Source organism: Hylobates moloch, unplaced genomic scaffold (genome assembly GCF_009828535.3).
Source record: "Hylobates moloch isolate HMO894 unplaced genomic scaffold, HMol_V3 SCAFFOLD_11, whole genome shotgun sequence".
In the NCBI taxonomy this organism is placed as follows: Eukaryota; Metazoa; Chordata; class Mammalia; order Primates; family Hylobatidae; genus Hylobates; species Hylobates moloch.
Window position 1 is genome coordinate 34,426,273 of NW_026652286.1, and position 14,872 is coordinate 34,441,144.

The following is a 14,872-nucleotide window of genomic DNA, read 5'->3' on the forward strand; positions in this document are numbered from 1 at the left end:
ATCAATGTATATTATAATGCCAGTTAGTAATCAATAAATACTACAAATAAAAAGCAAATAGAAAGTGATGGAGTGGGGATGCTGCTTATTTTCATCAGGGAAGTTCTTTTTGAGAAGATACCTTTGAGCAGGATAAAGAATCAAACCATGTGGATATTTGGGGAGAATACCAGGCAGAGGGAATGGCACATGCAAAGGCCCGGAAGTGGGAGCATGCTTGAGAAACAGCAAAGAGGTTAGTAGCTGGAATGCATCGAGTGATAGGTTGACAGTAAAGAGACAAGGCCAGAGAAGCAGCACCTCCAGATTGTGCTATAAGGTATGGAAAAGGGTTTGGAATTTAATTCTAAGTGTGATGAGAAGCCATTGGAGGGTTTCCGTCAGAGAAGCAACATTCCTGTGATTTGAATATTTGTCTCCTTCAAAACTTGTGTTGAAATTGAATCCACAATGTGTCAGAATTGAGAGGTGGGGCTTTTAAGAAGTGATTGGGCCATGAGAGCTCTGCCTTTATGAATGGGTTAATCTATTCATGGATTAATGAATTAAAGGATTAATAGATTAATAGGTTATCATGGGAATGGAACTCATGGCTTTGTAAGAGGAAGAGAGATTAGCTGACACACACAGCCCCCTAACCATGTGATGCCCTGCACCCACCAGCAAGAAGGCCTTCACTAGATGTGGAATCTTGACCTTGGATTTCAGCCCCCATAACTGTAAAAAATAAAGTCATTTTCTTTATAAAGTACTCAGTTTTCAATATTCTGTTATAAGCAACAGAAAACCGACTAGGACAGACATGATCTGATATGCAGTTCAAAGGGTCCCACTGGTTGCCGTATGAAGAATAGACTGTAGGGAGCAAAGTGAAGACCACATAGTAATCCATGTCTCCCCGACATTCACAGGGTCTTGCCCACTCCATCCTCCCTTCCCATCTTCACAGCTGCTGCTCTGAGTTAACTCCCTGCATATCATATGTGAATTATTCGTGTGGCCTCATAAACGATCATCCTGCATCCTGCTACATTTATCTTCCAGTTGCACAAATTTGAGCAGGCTATTTCCTTGATCTAGACTCCCATTGTTCCGTACCCTATTTTCATTAAGTACAACTTTTTTAGCCTTATATTTAAGGTCCCTTCTTGCCACTAACTGCTTCTCCAACTACTGATTTTCACATACCCCAAGCTCAAGTTACACTGAACTACTCAGTTTACCATATAAGCTTCTTGCCTTCTCACCTCCATGCTTTTGCTCAAGCTATTCCATTTTCCCATAAAGCCTTCTCTTGCCAGCCCTCATCTCTGTAAGTCTCAGATTTCGTGAGTCTTTCTTGATCACCCAGGCAAAAGTGATTCTTCTTACCTTTGGCCTCTTACACTTTCCTAGTGACATTAATCATTCTCTACCTAAATTATAGCTCTTTATTGTACATGTCTTGTCTTCCCCACTAAATTGTAAATTCCTAGAGGTCAGGGTCCAAGTTGATATATCTGTGCACTTTCCATCCACAGTGCCTAGCCTGATGCTTGTGGTGAGTACACAACAGATATTTGTTGAATGAATGGATTTCTAGCCTCAGAGGATTTTAACAGTCTATTTAAAGAGACATAACCAAGTCCTAAAGCCATGCTAGTAGACAATATAAGACAGTGTATAATGGAGGAATACATTACATGGCACATAGTCTATGGACTGTAGGAATTCAGAAGGAAGATCAATAGTAGGTGGATTGGTCAAGGAAGAGCCTTAATAGTGAATGTTTCTGGAATGGTTACCACATTCCAATTTCTAGGCTGAACACTTTACATGCATTATCTCACTCTTCTCAACTCTTCTATGCTACAGGCACCTCTATGATACTTTCTACATTTTAAATGTGTCGCCCAAAGTTTGTGTGTTGGAAACTTAATCCCCAATACAACAGTGTTGAGAGGTGGGACCCTTAAGAGATGATTAGGTCATGAGGGTTCTACCTTCAGGAATAGATTAATGTAATGACTAAAGGAGTGGCTTTGTTATAAAATTGAGCTCAGCCCTCTCTTGCTCTCTTTCTTGCTCTCTCTCACCCTCTCTTCTTCTGCTATGGGATAATGCAGCAAGAATGCCCTTGCCAGATGCCAGAACCTTGATATGGAACTTCCCAGCCTCCAGAACTATGAGAAATATATTTACGTTCACTATAAATCACCCCGGTCTGTAGCACTATGTTACAGCAGCACAAAATGGACCAAACAATACTTATGTATAGATATGGAAACGAGGTGGTAAGGTGAAGTTATTTTCTCAAAGTCACAGTGCTATGAAATCTACAGAAGTGGGATTTGAGCCCATGCCTATCTGATTGGTTAGATTATACCAATCGCTTCACTTGTCTGCCTTTGAGAACAAAGGAAAGGCTGTGCTTAAAGATAGCATTTGCTTTTTATCTACTATCTCATCAAAAGTGGATCTAAAACAGCTAAACATGGACTGAGCTATGCCTGAGAAGATGACTAGGGCTCAAAGATGAGGCAAGTGTTTTGGGTTAAGACAGTAGTTTTTGTGGGCTAAAAAGAGTAAACCTGTTCCTCGATGACAACAGACTGATCTGGCTAGTTGGAAGATGTGTTTAGGGACTAGTTTACTGGGTAAGTGGAGACAGTGTGTGGAAGGCATTGAATGTCAAGTAGAATGGTTGAATGTTGATATTCCAGGACACAAGAAGATATTGTAATATTTATGAGTAGGGTCAGGACATAACTCTATTCAAAGAACATTCATTGGGAAAGATTTTGCACTAAGCAGATGGCTAGAATTGTAGTAATCTCTGAGAAAGCTCTTATTCTCAAAGAGCTAACAGTCCTTTGGAAGAAATAGCCCATGGAATTCAAACAAAGCCCAGTAGAGACAGCTGAAGAATAAGAATTTTAACAGAGCATCAGAAAGAACTTCCTAAAGGCTATGGCACTTGAATTAGGCCTTACAGAGGGGTGGAAATGGAAGAATAGACAATGCGGCCCACTTCCGAGCTAAGGGAAGGTGGCATTTAGAGAAGATTACCCTGGTAATTGTGTACTGGCTGGGCTATTAAGCAATCTCTAACACGTTGAGATTTCTGGGGGAGAGATGCACTTAAGGCCAGAAATCCATCTACACAGGCAGCAGTTCATGTGAAAAAGACATAGGAGTCTTAGCATTCAGCAAGTTCAATGAGAGAATGGAGATGCTTCAGTGTCAAAGGAGCTATGCTAATCTTCAGCTGCCTTAAAAGACGTTCAGTGTTGCACATCCAGATCCCAGACTATATCTGGAGAATTTTGTCAGTTTTGGTGGCCATGCTCTCCACCTTATGGTCCACAACTGGGGGTGTTTTTGACCCCCAGGACATTGGCAATGTCTGGAGACATTTCTGGTAGTCACAATTGGAGGGAGTGCTACTGGCATCTAGTGGGCAGAATCCAAAGGTTTTGCTAAACATTCTATAGTATACGGGGCAGCCCCCACTCCCCATGACAAAGAATTACTAAGGCCAAATATCAATAGTGCCAAGCATGAGAAACCCTTCTCTAGTTGATGAGGCAACTAGAGCATGGTTAGTGGAGGGAACGGTTTTTAAAACAGTGTTACTAGGAAAAATTGAAGAAACAGTTGATTATCCTGGAGATTTAGGGACCTGAGAAATATCTTAGAAAAGTAAAGGAACTGAACCGTCCAGAGCAACTGCCCAAGTTTCTACCAACATTCACCCTAACCATTGTGATAGGGTCCAATCAGATCCAATGTTTGGAAAACTAAGAAAGTCAATTTTAATAGCAAACACTTATATAGCATTTACTGTATTTCAGGCACTATTCTAAGAGCTGTACAGATATCAACACATTTAATTGTCACAACAAACCTATAAAACCCGTTTTTCAAATGGAGAGACTGAGACACAAAGAAGTAGGTAAGTAACTTGCCTAAGATCACAAAGCTGAGAGTGAAGAGCCAGAATTTGAGCCCAAACAGCTGTACTCTTAACTACTGTTCAATATTGCTTTGCTGTACTGGAAAGGATGGTATTGTAAAGAGACAGACCTGGGCTCAAATCCCAGCTTTGCCACTTACTATTTTGTAGCCACAGGCATGCCACTTAACCTCTCTGGATCAATTTCTTTATCCTGCATGATAAGGGTGTCTGATAGTGACATGATAAACATTTACTAGGTTCTTCTGCACTGTGATGAATGTACACTTGTGTTGTTTAATGACAGGGATGTGTAACTGAGAATAGTTAGGCAATTTTGTCATTATATGAACATCATAGAATGTACTTAAATAAACCTACATGGTGATAGCCTACTACATACCTGGGCTATGTGGAATAGCCTATTGCTCCCAGGCTACACACCTGTACAGCAAGTTACTATACTGAATTCTATAGGCAATTGTAACACAATGGTAAGTTTCTGTGTAACTAAACATAGAAAATGCTTAGTAAAAATATGGTATAAAAGACAAAAAATGGTACACATATATAGGGCACTTGCCACAAATGGAGCTTGCAGGACTGGAAGTTGTTCTGGATGAGTGGTGAGTGAGTGTGAAGGCCTAGGACATTACTGTACACTACTGTAAGCCTTATAAACACTGGACACTTAGGCTACAACAAATTTATAAAAAAATTTTTCTTTCTTCAATCATAAATTAGTCTGTCTTACTGTAACTTTTTTACTTTATAAACTTTTTAAATTTTAAAACGTTTTGACTTTTAAAAATGGCACTTAGCTTAAACCACAAACACATCGTACACCTGTACAAAAATATTTTCTTTCTTTGTATCCTTATTTTATAAGCTTTTTCCGTTTTTAATTTTTTCTTTTTTACTTTCTAAACTTTTTTGTTGAAAACTAAAACACAAACATACACACATTTGCATAGGACTACACAGAGTCAGAATGTCATCAAGATGTCACTAGGTGTGACATTATACATATATAAACATATGTATGAAAAATGTACATATTATATAAATAACATACATACAGATAAAACATATATATTTTCAGCTCCATTATAAGCTCATGGATCACTGTTGTATATTTGGTTCCTCACTGACTGACACGTTATACCGCGTGACCACATTTATTATCCTCATTTCATACACATGGAATTATATGGTTTAGAGACATTGAATGACTTATCCAGGGTCACACAGCTAGGAATTAGAGGGTCAAGATTTAAATCCATATCTCTCTGACTCCAGAGCCTGTTTTTTAACCACAAATTCATTATATTTGCAAGCTCATGATGATAATAGTATGAGAAGGCATATGAAAATTGCTGGGACACCGTAAGCAATTAATAACTGCTTATTATTAGATTACTAATCATAGTTATCATGTTTATTACCAGCTCAATCAGGTGTGTAGACAGTAGCACATATTCTAGCTAAAAGGACAAGATCAGCAGAAAATGGATGATGCAGTAGCTTGTGTGTAGATCACAATCCCCCAGCCAGCTGTTCCATAATCCTGAGCTTCAGTCTCCTGGTGAAGTGTTGTCATTTTTGATTCATTCGTCCTGCTGTCTGTATGGTCTACTATTCATAGAACAGGAGTGGGAGGAGCAGGGATAGTGTAAGGCTATTTAATGTCAAGATTCCACGGTCCATACATTTCATAGAGTCTGCTTAGTCATAATTTTTAAAAACCATGAATATAGTGCCTTGCGCAAAACCAGAAAAGCCACCACACACTCACAGACTGCACTGAGAATAGAACCACAGCTCACCTGATGGTTAATTCCACCCAGGAAGGATTTCATCTTAAAACGATTGCCTGAATTCGTTGCAGGGAACACTGTGAGTGTTTTCCACAGAGGCGGTGGCATCTGCCTAGCAATTAGAAAGGCTAGAGGGCTGGCAGCACTCAGAATCTGCCTGCAGTGGATTCTTAAACATGAAATTGTGGCCAAAAGGATGTCAGACAGGAAGTGACCAGAGAACTTCTTGGATTATATGTGATGGCAGTAGGTACAAAGGGCACTGGGAGACTTGGGTAGGGGCCACTAACTGCCTACTTGGTGGCTAGTGATCAGAGAAATTTAGGGAGGGGATATTTGAGCTGGATCTTGATGGATGAATAGAAGTCTGCAGGTGGAGAAAGGGGGCGGATATATAGACAGGAGAGAACGACAATACTACAAATTTATGTGACCTGGGAGAACATGGCACTCCTGAAATGCTTTGTGACTGATGGTGGCAGGAGCCCAGGGAGAGGAGCATGGCATGAGGGAGATGAGGCTGGAAATATGGGTTGGATTCAGCTCACAAAGGGCCTGTAGCTCCACAAAGGCTTCTGGACAGTGTGGTGTGATGACAAGGATTTCTGGCAGTGCAATCTGAGGAGAAACAACCCCCGGGATTTAGAGTGAGTCAAACCTGGTTTTGAATCTGAGTTCCATTACTTACTGGCTGTGTGGCTTAGGACAAGTGACTTTGCTTCTCTGAGTCTCAGTGCCTGTGTCTATAAGATGGGGTCATCATGTCCACCTCACATACAGAGGTGTTATTTGGATGAAACAAGGTAAGGTATAAACTCCTAACATAGCCATGGCACATCACAGCTCTTGGTGAATGCTAATTCCCCCTTTGTTTCCAGTTGGGCAGAGTTTCAATCAGATTTCTATTTTAGAACAATAACTCCAGTGGATTGCCCTTGGAGGGGTGGATCTGGGGGACTGGAGGCAGACAGAAGACTCAACTCTGGGAGTGAGTTGCTTTGCTAGTCTCAATCTGTAAATGCTGAGTTCTAATAGCTTCAATTTCGGGAGTTTACATCTTCATTAACAGAACCAATATCCTTCTCTAAGAAGACTGGATAATGAATGAGCCAGCTTAGCTGCCTCAGTTTCTCCAACGTGAAGAGACCAGTCTGAAGGGACACAGTTGAAGCAAGTTCAAGTTTATTTGGCCATGTGTACTTGATCTCTTGTTTCCCATTTCATTTTTTCATTTGTTCACTCATCTAGCAAACATTTACTGAGCGCCAACCATTAAGTGGGCTGGGCGGGTGCTGGGGATATAGTTGTTCACCCTCCCATCTGTGTGATTTTGGATGATCAGATCTTGAAGGAACAGTGATCTCGTCTCTTCCTAGTGCATGCACATAGCTGCGGCTTCCCATTGGCCAGTTAGACACATCCCTGAACTTTGTGGAAGATAGTGAGTAGAACAGAGAACATGGCTCAGGGGAGATTCCTGCTGGAGAATTATTGAACCATGCTACACTTTATCAAGCTCTATTTTCTAGAATTTCAGCACAGCATTTTGAATCTAGGACCAGAGATCCTGAACTCTTGTCTTTCTGAGAAAGAGTTCAGGAAAAGATAAATGAAAAGGAATAGTTGGACCGAGTGCTGGGGCTCATGCCTGTCATCCCAACACTTTGGGAGGCCAAAGCAGGAGAGCTGCTTGAGGCCAGGAATTCGAGATCAGCCTCATCAGCACAGTGAGACCCCATCTCTACTTAATTTATACATTTTAAAAACAAGTAGCTGACAGGTCATAAAAAAGAAGGCAGTCCTGGCTTCTTAATACTGACCGAACTTCTGGAAATACGCCCAGAGGGTTAAGTTAATTCCACTATTTGATTAATCTAGAAATCTTACCTCAAGTTAAGGGAATTTAGAGAATTAACCAAGAAAAGCAAACAACAAAACAACAACAAACTGTATCAATGAGGTTAAACAGCAACACTATTACCAAAACAAGATATGTCAAAACTTTGTGATGTCAAAACTTCCACATCTCATTAAGACATTCTAAAATGCTCACTTTTCCCTCCTGAATCCATACCACTGTTTGTTCCTCTTATGGACCATTCTAAGAGCCTCCTAATAGTTTGGCCACTATGGCAGCAACATGCCCCCATCCATACTTTATGGAGTCTTCAGAGTCCCCAGAAGGAGAGAAGGACCCTGGCTGTTCCCTGACTCTCAGTCTCCCCCAGAGGACTGTCCTGCTCCTGGCTAGAAATCCAGGCTGTGCCAAGCCAACATCTCCTGAGCTCCACCCACTAACAGGCCCCAATCATTTCTCTCAATCTCTGTTTTTCAGCTGGACAGAATGGGGAAACAATGCCGTGACTTTATACCTTGGAGTTACTTCCTTTTCCACCCCCTTTTCCTTCAAAATCCAGCCCAGTTGTCACTTCTTCTAGACACAAGTCCCTTGACTCTCTCTCCAGACGGTTACCCACTCCGACACCTGTAGGGCCACCTCTGTATTTTAATGTTTCGAATGTAGCTCTTCCAAAGATGTATTATACTTTATTGTCTGACATGTCTTTCTCACCTGCTATGACCTTTACACACAAGGGCAAGGACTCTGCCTTATTATATGTCTCTGTTTCTCCACTGCCACGCACAGCACCTGGCACATAATAGACAACTTTGTATGCTATCTTTTTTTCTGGTTAAATTGAATGATGAAATGGAAGGGAGGGGAATAGATGTTCTGAAATAGAAGAAAAGAAAGAAGACCAGGCAAGTCTGTCTCCTCAGCAAACAGTCAATGCCGCTTTATTGTGAGGGGCTGCCTTGTGCAAGAGAGGAGGCGTTTGTCCCTGAGAACCATACAGACTTTGCCGTCCTACTGTTTAAGAGTGTGGACTTTAATGTCAACGTGCCTGGGTTTGAATCCCAGATCTGCCACTTGCTGTATGACTGTAGATAAACTACCCAACTTTCCTATGCCTCGGGTTTTTATCTGCAAAATCAGGGTAATGATGGTCCTTACTAGGAAACGTTTGTCATGAGAACTAGTGATATAATCCATGTCTTGCACTTACAGCAAGCAGCGCCTGGCACGGTGGGCATGGGGTAAATGTCAGCTTTTATTGAAGAGTTCATAGTCAAGCAGGCTTGCAGTAACATGAAGATCAAGAGAGCCGTTATTAAGAAAACTTTATTTTCTTAATAAAATCTGCACACACATCTTCAGAAGGCTTTTGAGCTGTTGGGTAGATTCTTTAATGAGATGTTCAAGAATGAGGCTTTGATACCAGAGGCATGACTGGGGGAGAATAGATGTGATGGTTGAAATGCCTTTTATGGAGGCTGGGAATAGCTAACTCTCAAGTTTTTGTGGGATATTCAAGGCAATGGCTAGAGCCAATTTTTTGAGAAGAAATGGGTGGTTTGAAAGAAAGGAAAGAGAGGGCCAGGTGTGGTGGCTCACGCCTGTAATCTCGGCACTTTGGGAGGCCAAGGTGGGAGATCAATTGAGGTCAGGAGTTCAAGACCAGCCTGGCCAACATGGTGAAACACTGTCTCTATTAAAAATACAAAAATTAGCCAGGCGTGGTGGTGCATGCCTGCAGTCCCAGCTACTCAAGAGGCTGAGGCACAAGAATCACTTGAAGCTGGGAAGCAGAGGTTGCAGTGAGCAGAGATCACGCCATTGCACTCCAGCCTTGGGTGACAAAGTGAGACTCTGTCTCAAAAGAAAAAAAAAAAAAGAAAAGAAAGAGAGAAGAAAAGGCTGCTAACACCCAGGGAAAGGGCTTTGGCAAGGAAATTGAGTTTTTAAATCAGAGCTTTTGATCAGCTTTTCTGTCTGGTGTGTGATGCAACCCTCTCCTTAGCCTTCGCAGAAGGTCTTCAGTGAAATCTCCCTGACTCTCTTTGCTGCTGGAGTTAGTTTGCTTTCTTTGGGAATGCAAAGAGTCTGGGTTTGACGTTTTTGGTGAGGTCAGTGGTATCTCCAGGATGCCAGCCACATCTGGGCTACAGATCATTACAACCCAGTGGGAGAGTTTCCATGAGAAAGGCGCTTTGGGTACACGAGGTAAAAAAGCAAAAAGCACCTTTGGGTGCAGCTGGAGAGATCAGTATGTTACAGCTGCTAAATATATAGTGGAAATGTACAATAGAGTCAAGTTCTAGACTCTTACAGCAGCCTGTCCAGTGGGCAGGCACTAGACAAGCTATCTAATACTAAACACTAAGTGTCTCTGGGAAGTTACTATCATCTCTCACATTAAATTCAATTATGCTGTTCACAGCTCGGTTGGCATGAATTGCTCTTTGTGCCTGAAACACCAGAGAGGGCCAAAGGACACAGCACTGGAAAACCTCCAGAAGCCTCCATAGTATTATGCACTGGTTAATAGATCAAGCACTTGGAGGACCTAACTCAAATTTGAGTTCAGGGCTCGAAACCTAACTATTTCTAGTCATTGTTCAATTTTTCCATTTTTAGCAGAGCAACTTTGGGCACTTGCTACCTGCCAGGTACTGCTATGTGCTTTACTAGCACCATTTCTTTTCATCCTTTCTAAAACCCAGTAAGTTCAGTAAAATTGTTAGTTTTACATTGTAGAAGAGGAAAGTAAGGGTGAAAGAGATTGACCGACTGCTATAAGGTCATACAGCTTGCAAGCAGTAAAGCTGGGATTTGAACCCAGCCAGGTCTCTTGGACTCCAGAGCTTAAGATCCTAATAACTATGTTAACTGGTTTGGAAGGACCCACAGATTGTCCAGTTCAACCAACTGTATACCTAGAGGGAGCAACTTGCAATTTGGAAGGGCATGCAACTAGGAGTCTGCTCTCATTTTGTCTGAGGCTCTGCTGTGTGACTGAGCAAGTCACTAAACCTTCCGGGGCCCCAGTTTTCCTTTGCTATCAACTTTTGATGAACTGTTCTGTCTTCCTTACAGGTTTGTTTTAAGGAGCAGTACGTGAAAGCCCTATATAAAAAGTGGAACAGGACAAAAGCCACCCATTTGTCTTACTAAACAGACAGCAGGCATATTCTAGTCCCCTTTTATGGGCCAGCTAATTTCTGATACATCTAGCCAAATGTGATTAACAGGGAAATGTTTAATATAGAACCACTCCCTTTTCTGACTCACCAAGAAAATGACATAATCTTGAATATTGTACTAAAATAAATAATTTAAAAATTGAGTTTGATATTTGGCTGCCCTATGCTTAAGCATTTTCACATGCATTTAATCTCGGTAGAACAAAATGAGGCTCCAGATGGCTAAGTTATTTGCCTCCAATCACATGCAACTAATCAATAGGAGAGTAAGAATTAGAACCCAGCGCTACCTGGTTTTACTTGCAGGTGATTTTCCGCACAGCAAGGGCTTAGGTCAGATCCGTTTGATTATAGAAGGTAACAACTGTCTTCATAGGACCTCATTGTTTCCAATGAAGTCACCATAATATCCCTGGGGCTACTCCTTATGCCTCCATACACCCTAATGGGAGAGTTTTCTATTTTATCCTTTGCTGTGTCAAAGTCTAAACGTTTAGCAAAAATCCAGCCTCATCTAAAAAAACTAACCAGGCTCAAAGCATAGACGAGCTAAAAGACATAAAATACTATATCACGTGTATCTCTTGATGAGAAATAATTTTCCTAGCTTTGAAGTAAAGGAGGAATTAAATTTCTTTCTAAATTATGGACAATATTGAATTTGAAACTTGTTTAAAATGTAAAACAATGGCATGAGATTAAAAGGAAAATATGTATACCAAAGATGATTAAGACTCAACTGTATATGAAGAAGTAATTCAGATTTTAAAAGAAAAAAAACCCAAGATCTCAATAGATCAATGGCCAAAGGACATGAAGAAAACATTTACACAGAATAGAACACAAATACTAAGCACTTATCCTAGAAAACATTTATCCTGAGTAGTAACCAAAGAATTACAGGTTCAAACAACATTTATTATTATAATTACACATAATAATTTTACAGTTTTTGATATTTACTAAGTGCTTTACACATATAAGTTCATTTAATCCCTAAAACCACCATAAGAGATAGTGCAATTTCCATTTCATAGGTGAGGAAATCGAGACACAGAGAGGTTTCGTAACTTGCTCAACTCATAATTAGTTAGGGGAGATTTAAATCCAGACAGTCTGGCTCTTACATTCATATTACACTTGGGAAATTAATAGAACTAAACATACCTAAAAGTAGACTATTCGGTGCTAGGAATGTTCTTGAGAGATTCAGTGCTAGTGCTTTATAAATTGCTACAACTCTTTTGCAAAGCAATATTGTGATAGGTAGCAAAAACTGTAAGACTATACCTTTCATTCTAGTAAGCTCACTCACTGGACTGTAGATTGTGGAAGGAATTCAAAAGTAGAAAATGTGGCACATATACACCATGGAATACTATGCAGCCATAAAAAATGATGAGTTCATGTCCTTTGTAGGGACATGGATGAAATTGGAAAACATCATTCTCAGTAAACTATCGCAAGGACAAAAAACCAAACACCGCATGTTCTCACTCATAGGTGGGAATTGAACAATGAGAACTCATGGACACAGGAAGGGGAACATCACACTCCGGGGACTGTTGTGGGGTTGGGGGAGGGGGGAGGGACAGCATTAGGAGATATGCCTAATGCTAAATGACGAGTTAATGGGTGCAGGAAATCAACATGGCACATGGATACATATGTAACAAACCTGCACATTGTGCACATGTACCCTAAAACCTAAAGTATAATAATAAAAATAAAAATAAAAAAAGAGAAATTTATAGGCAGACAGTTGTATACTGAAGTGTCATCTAGACAAACACGGTTCAATATAAATATAATACACACCACATTTATAATTTAAAATTTTCTAGGAATCATATTTAAAAAGACAAAATGAAATTAATTTAGATAGTTGATTTAACCCAATATATCCAAATAGTATAATTTCAACATCAATATAAACATTTACATTGTTTTTCTTATATTGCCTTAGAAATCTGGCACATATTTTATACTTAGATTACTTGTCAATCTAGACTAGCTACATCTCAAGTGCACCATAGTCGCATGTGGTTAGTGGCTGTCATATTGGATAGCACTGATTTAGAACATCAGATGATGGGAAATGGACAGTAATATCCAGTGATGTGGAGAATGATTTAGAAAAAGTAAGGTATGTCAGTCTCTGGAGTTGTATCAGATCATTACCAATAGCAATAATAAAAGCCTTTAAGAAATATATAAGGCGGGGTACAGTGGTTCATGCCTGTAATCCCAGCACTTTGGGAGGCCGAGGCAGGCGGATCACCTGAGGTCAGAAGTTCAAGACCACCTTGGCCAACATGGCAAAACCCTGTCTCAAAAAAAAAAAAAAGAAAGAAATGTGTAAAACGTTTACGCTACGTTAAGTAAGAAAATCCAAGAACAAATATTAAATTAGTAGATATTTAAAATGTGTCTGTATGCAGGCTGCGACTGAAACAGAATGTGCAAATATTAAAATAGTTGTGTTAGCATGATGAGATTTCAGGCTGTTTTTTTGTCAAATGTTCTTTTCACTTAAATAGGCATACAACATTTATTTTTATTAATAAACTTTTGAAAACTTAAAACAGACAAAGAAAGGATCCTTCATATAATAACAATATTTAGGGATTTAATTTTTACATATTTTTAATATACTATGTGTTCTAATAAATTCCACATGCTATATATCACATGGGTTTACCTATAGTTTGGTGTTCTCCTGATAAATAATTTGGAATTTTTGATTATTGGATATTCTTCTGTTTATGTCAGTGTTCTCAAAGGAGTTGAATTACCTAAGAAAATTATCCACAAGCCTTTGAATAACACATTATGGAGGCAATGTAATGATAGGACCATCTTTTGCTCTTTGTAATATATTTAATATACATTATTGATTGATTGGTTGATAGATTGAGACAGAGTCTCACTCTGTTACCCAGGCTGGAGTGCAGTGGCGTGATCTTGGCTGACTGCAACCTCTGCCTCCTGGGTTCAAGCGATTCTTGTGCCTCAGCCTCCCGAGTAGCTGGGACTACAGGTGCATGCCATCACACCCAGCTAATTTTTGTAGTTTTAGTAGAGACCGGGTTTTGCTATGCTGGCTAGGCTGGTTAATACACATGTTTAATATTGCATTTCTTTTATTTGACTTATGAGCTATACTGAAAGCTGACTCAAAGATATCCAATTGTTTGGTGGGTTCCTAGAGATAGAAACTAATGAACAAAATCCCAACTACTTAGGAAAAACTTTGAAATTCTGATTTCAGTTTTAACTAACATATCTAATTGAGAACTAGAGAAGCAGAGACATGGATGAGTTAGATAAAGAAGGATAACTGGAGTCACAGAGTGCTGCGAGCCTGAACTTGGAAAGTCAGCATCTGCAGAGAAGAGGGCACGGGATTGTGGTCAGAGAAAACAACTCTGGCCCTGCCTCTACTACCTTAGGGAGTGCACAGTCATTCCCTATCTGTAGAAGTGGAGATCATGAAATCAATCTCATAGGTAGTGAGAATTAAAAAAGAGAATATACTTCTCTAAAGATCTGTAATTCTCTGAGGTCATTAAGTGCAATCCTTTATTCTACCTGTGAGGAACACAGGTCTAGAATGGCAAAAACAGGTTTGGAACCTGGATGTCTTGTTTGAATTAGGGTCCTTTGAGCACAAAGACTCAGAGGCCAGGCCTGGAATCAGGGTCCTTCTGTCACTGTGCAGCTCAGTTCTGACACTGTCACAGTGTCATAACACTATGACCTTGAACAAGTCTCTTACATTCTCCCATTTTCCCTATCTGTAAGGTGGGGAAAATAATTGTGTCTAATTCAAGATTGGTTGTGGAGTTTTTAAAAGTCATACTACATATTATGTTTGGCATGTTGCAATCTCTCAGTATCTGTTATCTGTTATTCATAGTAGCCGTCCAAAGAAACCTTCTTTGGATGCTTTTGGTGTCCCCAAACCAATCCTTACAATTGTATTTACATTCGGCATGTATATTTTACTCATCGATTGGTTGAATCTTTGCAGCTTAAACTCTACAGAATTATATTTTGGAACTTCATAGAAAAA